This window comes from Cryptomeria japonica, chromosome 10 (assembly GCF_030272615.1).
Source record: "Cryptomeria japonica chromosome 10, Sugi_1.0, whole genome shotgun sequence".
NCBI classification, from domain to species: Eukaryota; Viridiplantae; Streptophyta; class Pinopsida; order Cupressales; family Cupressaceae; genus Cryptomeria; species Cryptomeria japonica.
In genome coordinates, this window is record NC_081414.1 from 43288257 (window position 1) to 43301155 (window position 12899).

The window sequence follows — 12899 nt, forward strand, 5'->3', positions numbered from 1 at the left end:
GAATCTTGAAGCCTTTGCCATATTTCTCACATGGTAAACTGATGTGATCTTGTGTGTCATCTTCAATGTCTTTGTAAAGCATTTTGTATAAGTCTTCCTCTTCCAGTTTGCCCCATCTTTGAAAGGTAGTAGGGTCCCATTTGAGTACCATGATGGATACTTGCTTGTTAGGATGTGGTCTTCCATATTCTTTTGGGGAACTCATGACTTGTTGTAAGTACATGGTTTGATTTAAAGTGTATTCCCCCATGCCCTTGTCTTGTAACTTGCCTTTAAGCTCACCTTGTTTTGATGTCGAAGGTTTTAATGACTCAGGATCAATGTATGCCGAAGAAGGAACAACTTCATGATTACTGGGAATGATGGTCTCAGTTTTTGATCTCAGGTTATTGCAGTATATGAACGGATTAGGATCACCGTTAACTGTTACTTCTACTCCATTGTGAGGAAACTTAATGCATTGGTGATATGTAGATGGGACTGCCCTCATTTCATGAATCCAAGGACATCCTAGCAATATGTTATAAGTGAGATCTAGATCCAAAACTTGACAAACCACATCCTTCGTAACTGGCCCAACTCTGAGAGGTAAGGTGACTGTTCCCTTGGATGAACGCTCTTCATCATCATATGCCTTGATGGTGATTTGATTTGTAGAATTCACAGCTTTATTAGAATATCCCAATTGTTTAATTGTGCTCAATGTACAAATGTTTAGACCTGCTCCTCCATCTATCAGGACTCGTTTTATTCGATGTTTGTGTATGAAGGCTTCAATGTGTAATGGTGTATTATGTGGCTGACTTACAAAGGCGTCATCGGCTTTTGTGAATGTAAGAGAGTGTGGAATGGAAAGGTATCCCACCATGGCTTGAAACTGGTCCACGTTCAGATCAGTAGGAACAACAGTTTCTCTCAAGATTTTGTCAAGAATAGCTTTATGTGCGGGGGATATGCGTAATAGCTCCGGGATGGAGATGAGCGCGGGTGTTTTCCCTAAATGTTCTACAAGGTCATACTCAGGCTTAGTTGATGAGGAAGCGGTGTTTTTGGTTGGAGCACCTTGCAAAGTGAATTTACCTCGGTGGGTTGTAACATTACATTCAGAGGTAGATTCTGAAGAAGATCCAACACCTTTTAGGACAATCCTGGGTCTCTGGGTAGAATTCTCAAGGTTTTTGTCCTTGATGATAATGGTAGAGATGTAATTGTCCATCGAGATGTGATTGATGGTTGAATCATAATTATAAGATGCTCTAGTATAGTTGGTTTGGTCATCTGTGGCTTTAGCTTTTCCCTTGTCATGCTTTGGGAATGGTTCCTTAAACATCTCATGTTCTTGATTGGATGAGTGTCCCTCAATCTCAATGTCACCTCTATCAATGAGATCTTGTATGATGTTCTTCAGTCAATGACAATTTCTTGTCTTTTGTCCCTTGCTCTTATGAAATTCACAATATTCATCATCATTCCACCAATTTGGTTTAACCTTTGGTTCATATGGAGGAAAATCCAGAATAGTGATTACCTTGTTTGCCACTAGCTTTTTGAAAACTGACTCAAGTGGTTCTCCCAATGGGGTGTACTTCCTTCGTGATTTGGAAGTTGTTTGAGTATTCACTTGATTGTTTGTAGAGCTTGATCCAGAAAAAATGAATTTGGGTCGCACTGTGTTGGCATCAACCACACCATCATTGACTGTGTTCTTGTTTTTATTCCAAAATCTTGACTTGTCTTTTCCTTTAATGTCATCTTTGTTTTCCTTGAATATCTTAATAACTCCTTGTTCAATTAGGACCTTTTCTATTGCTAAGCCTTTTTCAATGACATCCTTGATGGTGGACAAACAAGCTTTCCTTAGATCATAACCAATGTCTTTGTTAACATTTTGGGTGAACATTTCTACCATTTGTTTTTGTGGAATTTCACAAGAGCATCTGCTGGCTAGATTCCTCCATCTTTATAAAAATGATGCAAAAGACTCTCCCTCTTTTTGCTTGGTGTTGCACAAAGTAGTGATTGATATGTCTGTCTCTATGTTGTAGGAGAAATGTTGAATAAATGCCTCTGCTAAGTCACCCCATGACTTAATTCCAGGTGGAAGTTGAGAGAACCATTCCATAGCTTGATCACCTAAGCTTTGTGGGAATAATCTCATCAAATATGTCTGTTCTGCTGCTACCTCAATGCAAGCTGTGAAAAACTATCTTATGTGTGCCTTAGGATCCCCTTTTCCTCTATACTTATCAAACTTAGGCTTCACAAAGTGTGTAGGAAATGGAGGCATTGGAATGCTTTTGTCAAATGGATAGGGACATATGTCTCTCATTGTGTATGTTGGCTTCGGTGTATTTATGTCCTCCATTTTCTTTTGTAAGTCCCTGATTTGTTGCTCCAAATTGCTCTTAGGTGGAGATCGACTTCTTGGACCATACCCCATGCTTGAGGAACCAATTGGAGGAGAAGCATGTTGCATATATGGATGATATTGATCATACACATGTTCATATGGAGGAGGTCTATAGTGATGCTGCATATATGGACCACTTGGTATAGATTCATGTTGAGGAATGACATATCTTCTTTGTCCATGTATACCATACTCTACAGGCATGTCATGTTCTAATGTGTTGCCCCCAAATTTGACACGGGGTTTCCTTGTGTCCAAATTTTGAGCATGCCTTTGAATATCCAATTGCTTTGGTGGTTGATCCTTAGCATTGATATGTGATTGAGCATATTTCTCTGCATAAGACTTCCATAATGGTCTGCGAAGGTGAGTATCATATGCTTGACCATGTGTATGCGGGACCTCTAGTTTTTGAAACAAAGATGATGGTGATTCAGGTACCATATGTGGTCCTCTATTGCCTCCACTATTAGGCCTCCTTTGATCCATGTTGGAGTGAGTTTGTTGCAAAGGTATATGTTCCATTATTTGAGACATGTCAAAATCATGAGGTATCTTGGCTCCACTTTGTGCCATCATTTGTAAGAAGTATTGTCTATCCCTCCTCATTATTTCCTCAACCAATCGATTGAAATGGGGATTCATAATGGATTCTTCCACATCTGCTGAATGTACTGAAAAGTTGTCCATATCATCATTGTGTGTATCATTGTTGTTTGTAGTGTCCATGTTCTCAACATTTGGAATGTTTCTATAGGTATCCATGTCAGGTAATGTGTTATGATCAGTATTGAAAAAGACATCATTGTCATACTCATAGACACTCATGTTTGCGGACTCTTGAGCCTCTTTAGTTTCTCTCCTAGATTTTTGAAGACGGGTTTCAACCATGAACTAGGTATTGACCGAGATGTGTGAGACTAGATGAAAATGGAAAAGAGTATGGAAGACCAAGAGTTGGATGGAATGTAAATGAATCTGAGGTGTACTTGCAATGTCCAAAGTGTAAGACCAAGTATGTATGTAGTAGAGTAGGTGTGACTTCCAAAGAGAGGATAGTTTCTCTTGATGAGGTAAGTTGACCTTGACTCTAAGTAAGACCAAATGAGACTTAAAGGTGATAGACCTTGATGAGGGACCACTTAGCAAAGTGTTGTTGTATGTAGTATGTTGACAAAGTATGATGAGGACAAGCAAGTGACCTTTTGACTCAAGTTTAGACAAATGTGAATGTAATGTAAGGTGTAAAGAAATGATGGACTTTGTGAAACCCAAAGTGAATGCTAGATGAAACCCTAGAGAAATGACCTAGGAAGCTCAAGAATTTTGAAACTGACTGTGTTTGTTTGCTGGACTATAACAGTTTTTTCAATTCTGAACACAGACGTGCCTGTATACTTCACAGACGCGATTTTCTGACACAGACGTGGTTCTGTTTAACACAAACGTGTTTATGAGATTTTTGCAAAATTCACTGTTGATTCTGGAAACATAGACGCGTTTCTGCCCTTCACAGATGCGGTTATACAACACAGATGCTATTATGTTAGACACAGACACGTTTCTTCAAAATTTGTGCAATTTTTTTTCCAATCTATGAAGTTGTTTTGTTGTGACCAAATCTGACCGTTTGATTGTTTTTTTGTGACAAGAGGACACAGTGTTGATGAAGATCCAATGTTTACAAGTGTCTAGACTCAAAATGACTCCAAGAAAAGTGTGTTGTTTGATGTAAATTTGTTTTGCATACACTTGAAGACACAAAAGACACAATGTTTTGTTGTTTGGTCTTGAATGTTTGAATGTTTAAAATAAGTCAAGCACAATTCTTATGGCTGGCCAAGACAATAGTTGTTGATCCCACATGGGGTTTTACCCCCGAGGCTACACTATTCAGAGCGGATACTTAGATGCTTGACCTCACTGGCTCCACCCTCGGCACTCACTTCTCGGGTCAGCCAAGCATCAGTCCCCACGAAAACTCCCCGTGGTGAACTTTGTATCTCTACTAAGAACCGTATGTGTGTGGGCTGCTACCAAAGTCCGACCTCCTGCTCCAACAACTAGAAGGATTTGGGCTTCTAAAACAAAAAGGTGCTAGTAAGGGCATCCGCTCATGTGGCCATACATGCGGCACTTTCAGCTCTGTAAATACAGAAGGCTCCTAGCCGGTAGGGGTTACGCCCTACAAATGATCAAATAAATTTGATCAAACGGGTTTATGGGGAGACATAGTGTCGGTATGAACTAATCAACACACATCCATAGTTTTCACCATGAATACAGTTGTTTATAGTGGTTCGGAAGAGGTGGGTTTTCCTCGCTACCACTTGGGTCGTTCTCTTCTCACTAGTAGTCCTAATGACCACATGGGAAGACAGGCCCTCTAAAGATTAAACAAAAAGAGCCTATTGCTCAAGACACAAAAGACAATGATTTAGTTTTAGTGCACCAATTGAAGTGTTTGCTAGTCTATGAAAACAAGGCACACAATAAAAATCCAAAAAACCCTTGCCAAGGACCTGCAACAAAGAGTTGTTAGTAGTTTGGATTGTTTGAAATAATCACCCCTTCCTGCAAGCACACAAGTTAGGTAAATTTTAAATCCAAAAGACTTTGTGAAAATAGGGGCCTTCAACCAAACGATTTTGTTTTCAAGACAAGCTGCACCAATTTCGTTAGATCTGAAAATGTTAGCTCGAAATAAACCAGATCTGAAACCCTAAATGCAAAAACCCAAAACTAAATCAATAAATCAAAATTTAAAATCGGTGCACACAGACGCGATTACCCTCGACACAGACGTGACTTCGTGATGCAGACGCGGTTCTGTGAGACACAGATGCGGCTCTAGAACGCAGACGCGACCTCTGGACACAGACGCGGCTAAAAACATCGCAGACGCGACTGAGGAACTCAAACGCGATTTCTGGAACCTGCAAAAATAAAATACTGCCGATAACACAGACGCGATTCCAAATGTTGCAGACGCGCCATAAAATCAAAAACGCGATCCGAAAGTACGCAGACGCGAGAATATCAAAATGCTGTCGAAAACGTCAGATCTGCAACTTCAAAATACAAAATCTGCAACAAGGATGTTAAATGCAAAAAGAGACAAGAGTCCCACCGGGCGTGCCAAAATGTTTATGGTGAAAATGGATAACAATAATAACGATATTGAAAGGCTAAATGAATTCAACCACAAAACCCTAGCCTAACAACAACAAAGATCCACCATAACATATGAAGATTACCTAAGACAATGCAAATCAAATGAAATCACAAAGATTATACCATCACATGTCCAATAGGGTTTGGATCTCCATTCTTCCTATCTCCATTGATCTTGTTTGATATATTTGCTCTCAAATTTTATGTGCACAAGAGCTCAACAAAGAACGAAATGTGGTTGCAAGTAGGATCGTAGTGTAGTCAAGTCCTTAAGATGATTCATTAGGGTTTGATAATGAAGGAAACATCTCCTTATATAGAAGACACTATACAAAATGGAGGGATAAGATTGAGAGGTGTAAAAGGAGGTCGGCTATGATTAGAGGGTAGGTAAAAGAAATAATAAAATAATGAAAGGGGTAGGTAGCGTATGAATTAAGAGATGAATGACATGTGTCATGGGTAGAAAAGGTTAATGAATTAATTAAATAAATAAAGATTTATTTTAATTAATAGAAGAAGTGGGATAATTAAATAAATAAGATATTTATTTAATTTAGGAAAAGGATAATTTAAATAAATAAATAAATTTATTTAAATGAGAAATAAGGCTAGAAGAGGATAAATGAATTAATTAAATAAATAAAGATTTATTTAATTGATAGAAGAATTAAGCTACGATAATTAAATAAATAAAATATTTATTTAATTAGACTGGACAATTTTGGGTGTCTACAGTCTATATATTGGATGTATTGGAGAGCAATATGTATATTGTAATTTTTTAATGTTATGCTACTAGAATAGATCGATATAGTGACATTGTAAACCCATGTGAAGAACACTTGCTTTGCAAGCAATTGTAAAACCATTATTTTTCTTAAGACATTCAGTAAACTTTTAGAGTGTGTGGTTTTTCTATTGAAAAGGGTTTTCTCCATGTACATCTTATGTTATATATTATTGCTTTGTTCCATGTTGTTTTATTCGTAGTATATGCATCTCATTATTGCAACTAATAAGGGTTTTAAGAAAAATTTACAATTTTCACTATCTCCTCTCATTAAACTGGTGTAGGAAGTGCTTTCATGTACCTTGCTTCTTTACAATTAGTATTAGATCCTAGCAAGTTTTGGTTCCATCATTTGTAGAAGGTTTTTCCAACTAATCTTTATTTGGTGGGAGCTTGTTGTGAAGTATTTTGTAAACTTGTTGTAGTAAAGATATATCTAGCGCATCCATAAAATTTGGGATGGAGAAATTAAATGGTAGCGACTTCAAACTTTGGAAAATGAAAATGGAAGATATGATCATGGATAGAGATGCATGGGATGTAGTATCTTGTAAAATTTATTTTCACACAAAATATTGATTGGGATATAATGGATAAAAAAGACAAGAGGATAAGGCTTTGTTTGGTAGACTTTGTTCTATTAAATATACATGAAGAGAAGTTAAAATCAGATCTTTGGAAGAAGCTTGGAGATGCTTATTTAGCTAAATCCCTAGTAAACAAGATATTCTTGAGAAAGAAAAAATATTCTGTAAGGATGGAAGATGGATGATCCGTTGTTGATCATCTCAATATATTCAACATGATGGTTTCTTGGTTGGGTTCTATTGGCGACAAGATAGAGGAGAAGGGTCATTGCATCTTTCTATTATGTTCTCTGTTAAACTCATGGGACCACCTTGTTATGGTTGTTGAGAGTACAACCACCAAGATCAAGATGGTAGAGGTGGTTGCATCATTACTTTTTGAAGAGATGCAAATAATTTTTTTTTGAGTTGGTTTAGAAAGCTCTTGCGGTTTGTGGAAAATTAAAAGAGGAAAAGAAGAAGAAAAGAAACAACTCCAATTCAAGTTTAGACAAATCCTCTTAGGATGATGATGAAGCACCTATTGTAGTCTTGGAAAGTAATTCATCAAAAGATGCGTGGCTTATTGATTAGTGAGCATCTTTCCACATGATATCAAATAGGGTTTGGTTTATAAAATATGAAAAGTATGATGGTGGGAATGTGTATATTAGAGATGACTCATATAAAGATTGTTGGTTGTGGAAGAGTCAAGATTTGATTCTTTGATGGCAAATTGAAGGGGATCAATGGTGTTTATCATATCCTGGATTTGGCACAAAACCCAATTGGATAAGTAAATTGAATGATGTGGGTGTGTAGGTTGTTTTCTTGCAAGGAGGATGTAAGTGTTATGATTCCCAAAGATACTGAGAGGGGGGGGGGGGGTGAATCAGTATCTAATCGGTATATAAATTTACTTTACTTAAAACATGAAAAGCATATCAAAATTGTGTACCAGTAAACCAGAAATAATGCAGTAACTAAGAATAATAACAACAACATGAGAAGCACACCATAACACAGTATTTTAATGAGGAAACCTGGTTTGGGAAAAACCTTGGTGGGATTTGTGACCCACAATATTCGATTACTGGCCAATAAGGGAATATTACTCTTACATTAGGGGCCTGTACATGCAAGAAGGCCAAGTGCCTAGAGCTCACTGCTCAAATACAAAAGAAGTCACATTGACTTACAAAATTGGATTATACTAATCTAATGTCTTGTACTGCTACAGATTATCATCTGCTATGCCAGGTTCAGTACTGGTTTAAGCTCTGCTACATACATAAACCCTTAACCAATAATTCACATATTAGGTCTGCATAATTTTGCCTATCACCTTATTACAAAATGATCTACAATGATCTCATACATATATGAGTCAAATTACAACTCGCCATGTCGGCTTATAATTATTTTTCAATTAATTACAAAATACATTTAAAAAAAAATTGAAGTCGGCCAAGGTGCCGGTATCCTTCCTTTCACTGTCGATGTTCTGTATGCCGGTGTAGAGTCAGTTTGTCGGTGTCGGTATCTTTGTCTTGCCGCTGTCATATGATTGCAAGGTTGCCATCAATGACAGAACCTTCAATCACCTACAATTTCTCATTGGAGTGTGCATTTGCCAACAATCTCCCCCTTTGGCATTGATGGCAACACTCATGAGAAAAATCAAAAGTGTCCAAAATAATATCAAAAAATAGTCTGCCAAAATTGTCTTACCAAAACTGTGTGCCAAAAAAATGTATGCTCCCCCTGAGCGGATTATGTCCTTTCCTTTGACCATTTTTCTCATCCCACTACTCCCCCTTTGACATCAATGACAAAGGTTGTCATTCGGTGTTAGTGGAGTCCTGCTGGGATTCTTGTAACCGGTGGGTTACAATCTGAAATATATCTGTCAACATCAAATTTATACCATTGTTGAATATCTTGCTATCTTTTATTGCCTCTTGTGTTCTTTGCACTGTACCGGTGAGTATGTGCATTTGCTCTTCCGGTGTCTTCAGTCCGGGAACTAGAGCCTCAAATATTTCTTTTCTCAAGGAAATAAGGTATTCTAGTCTTGTACTAAGTCTGCATTTCAAGTCCTTTGCCTTATCCTTTATTCCATGTTTGTCATTCTCTAGTTTCTTGATTTTCTCTTCTTGCTCTGCAATTTTCTTCTCTAACTCCAAAAATGAATCTGATGCTCCTATCAGATTGTCAACAATATTGTTTATCTTCTCTTGTGCTTTGCTGATCTCCTTGTCAAGATCCTCTGTTAATACATTCATTTTGCAAGTGTCCCTGTACAATTTCTTGAAGTCATAAATCATTTCTCCAAGTTCTGGTAAAAGGGTAACCATTTCTTCCTTGTTCTTCTTCACAATATCCTCAAAGAATTTCTCCTTTTCTTTTATCATTCTTTCCTTAATTGTATCCTCATTTATTTGATCAATAGTCAATAGGTTGCCGGTGATGAACTTAGACAATGTGTCTAGTTGTCCTAAAGAATCCTTATTATCAACTATGCACTTTGGTGCAATCAATTTAAGAATTGGTATTGTATCATCAATAGCCTTATAGGCTTGTGCATTGCATTCCGTGATCTTCTTTATTGAATCTAAGAGGACCTCTATTACATTAGTAGGTCTGAATTCTGCCATAGTTGTACTAGATGTTTGTCCGACAGTCTTTACAATAGCCATGCTACCGGTTGTGGTAATTACTTGGCTTGATTCGACCTCTGGTAGGTCTGTCTATGTTTGCATTTCTACAAACAAAGGTTTATGCTTTTCAGTTTGGGCCGGTGGCACTATCTCTATCTGAACCCGTGCTTCAACTTGTACCAGTTTTGGTTTCTCTATCTGTATCTCAGAGGGTTTCTCTGAGCTTTTAACTGCTGGTTTCTCAGATGAAATCTCTGTTTGTACCCCAGAACTCTCTTTTGCCGGTTCTTTAGATGGTTTATCTGTTGTATCTGTCGGTTGCTCTGCCTATGAAAGTTTTTCTATGTTCAACTCAACCTCTACAGCCGGTGACTTAGTAGTCACATTTTTCTCCTTATCCTCAATGGTTTCTCTGTCAACCACAACATTAACTTCCTGAGTGTCTACATTTACTGTATACAAAATTTCTGATTTAGGATTTGTATCTTCTACTAGAGTCTTCATACTCTCTGTGGCTGGTTGTCTGTCAGTAGTGTCTACCGGTGTAGTATCTGAAAGAGGTGGGGGCATATTGTCAGTTATTTTTAGGTTTGGTGGTCCATCTACCTTACCTTTCCCCTTATCTCTGTCCTTTTGATATACTTTGATAGTTTTAGGCCTAAGTAATTCTTCCTCTTTTTCTTTTTCCACAAAGAATATATCCCATCCATTTGTTGTTTCCTCAGATACTTCATTTACTCTGCCAGCCATTAGTGCTACATGCCGGCGAGTAGTAGAAAATACTGTTCGGTTAGCCTCACTAATTAATTTGTCTATTTCATTAGGTGAGTTAATTGGATGCACTGCCAGTAATTTTTCAATCTTAATCTTTTTATCCAGTTCAACAATAGCTAATCTTCTAGCTTCTAATATCCTATACAGGTCATTTGGAATTTCATCGACAACTTCCATTAAGAATTTCTTGTATATATCTAAGTGTAAAATTACACTGTTCTCTATACTTTCCTTGTCGTCTGCTGATAGTGTGTTGTATATTTTGTTGATGTTTTTCAACTTACCATCCTCTGTTATTTCACTAAGAAGTTTGTCTAGAGGAGTAATAGTCTATTTCACCTTCTTCTTCTTAGGAGTCATTTTCTTCGTCGGAGGCCTTACTGCCTGATGCTTCTGTCTTGTCCTTTTAGGTGTAGGAGAGGGTGACAGTGAGGGTTTTCTTTTCCTTTCAACCCTTTTAAATACTACCGGTATATCAGTCTTAGAAGAAGTTCCAACCAGTGAAAGATGAGTTTTCGGTTGAGGTGCTTCCAACTCACTTTCACTTATACCAGTTTGTCTGAGAACATCTTCCTTGATTGCCTTTGCCTGTCGGGTTCCTTTCCTTACGGTTGCTTCAACCTTCTTAACCCTTTTTCTAGATTGAATTCCACTTTCTATTGTTTCAGCATTTCCAAAAACTTCCTCTTCCGGTTCCTTTGGAGCTTCAAGGAAGGATTTTGCATATGTTTCTAAAATGTTATCATATGTTTCATAGCCCATTTCAGTCACCCAAATAGTTCTAGGGACAACTGCTTCCATCCAAATTTCATCTTTCTTGATCACAAAACAAATTTCTTTCTGATACTTATCCACAATAGCTTGTGATAGTCTTAATCGAGTCTTCATTCGAGCCTTCAATGTTTGAAAATGCTCATTTATGTTTTTCTCTCGGTTCTCTCCCATATTGTTCAATAGATCTGATAGTTGTTTTCCTACCGGTATGTCAAAACCAAAATCTCTAGCACCAATACCGGGAACTTGTTTGGTTATGTACAACATCAAACAAACAAGTAAGTTTCCAAATTTGAATGTTCCTTTCTTATCTCTTTTGATCTTACCCAAATTGTCTATCAACTCATCTTTAAGCCATTCACATATATCTATCCTTGCATTATCATTGACCATATCATAGGCACTCTTGACACATAGGCTAGAAACTAAGTTTAACCTATTTGCATGTGTATTCTTATAACCTAAGATCATACTAATAAATTTGACATTTATATCCTTCACATCATTTACCCATAGAGATCTCTTATCAATTGTTGCACCGGTTAGGTTTATCACTGTGTCATTTGAGACCTTCTTTGTTTTGTCCGGTTTGTTACCGGTGGAGGGTAACCCTGTTACAGCTTTTACTGCTTCTTTTGTGATTTTGTGAATTGAGTCCAACCAGAAAAATTCACCATGTACTCTACTTAACACAATCCTTATGATATCCTTGGGAAAATCCGGGATACTAAGAATTTCAGTGAAACCTAGGGTTTCTACTACCTTATGTTCAGGCTTGACATTTCCAGATTCATCACAAATCACAGTTTTAAACATGTTCTTAATCTCATCATCACCTAATTCCTCAATATGATAATGTATATACATCCTAGGGTCTTCATCATATACTACTCCTTTAGGGATTTGAGAGAATGCACCTATGCTATCATCTTTCTTCGCAATTTTGGGAACTAGCTGGATTACGGGTCTAGGGCGCTTAACAACTTCAACAACAGTAGGGTTTGCAATAAATTCAGGAGTGGATGAAGATGGCATAGCTATAAATACCTCAATTTGCCTTAAGGATGAATGATTTGATGGATTGCTTCACTTCTTCACTTAGAATGCCTTCGCTCGGGAATTTTTGCTCTCTCGAAGATTTGAATGCTCGGTGAATGAAAAAGGAGCCAAAACACTTGCTTTATAATGTTATTTTCTCCAACTACCACATTTAATGCTTGCCGGTTAAGTTACAACTTAACTCATCTGCCGATATAGAAGTAATTTAAACTTCTTACCATCAACCGAGGGAATAATAGCATGTTTTTCATTTTGTTGCTAAACCCCCAAAAGATTTGCTTTAGTTAGATGAAGATTCTCCTGCCCGTGGAGTGTTACTCTGTTCTGCTGGTTTAGGATTCCCATCAATATTCTGATCTGACTTTCTGATCCATTGATTTGAGAATTCTTGCTTTACCTCTTCAACTTTTTCTTTACCTTTCAAAATCAGACCTTTATTATTTGTCAGTGAGGACTTGCTTTTACAGAATTTAGCAATATGTCCAATCTTGGTACAGACATAACAAGTCACATTGTTTTTCTGAATAGCTTTCCCATATCCTATGTCGGTATGTGTTCTGCATTGATTAGATAAGTGTCCAAATCTTCTACAAACATAACATCTTACATTCATTCTGCAATTTTCTGAATTATGACCAACTTTATTGTATTTGGAACATTGACCGGTGGGTGTATTAGTGTTCTGATAA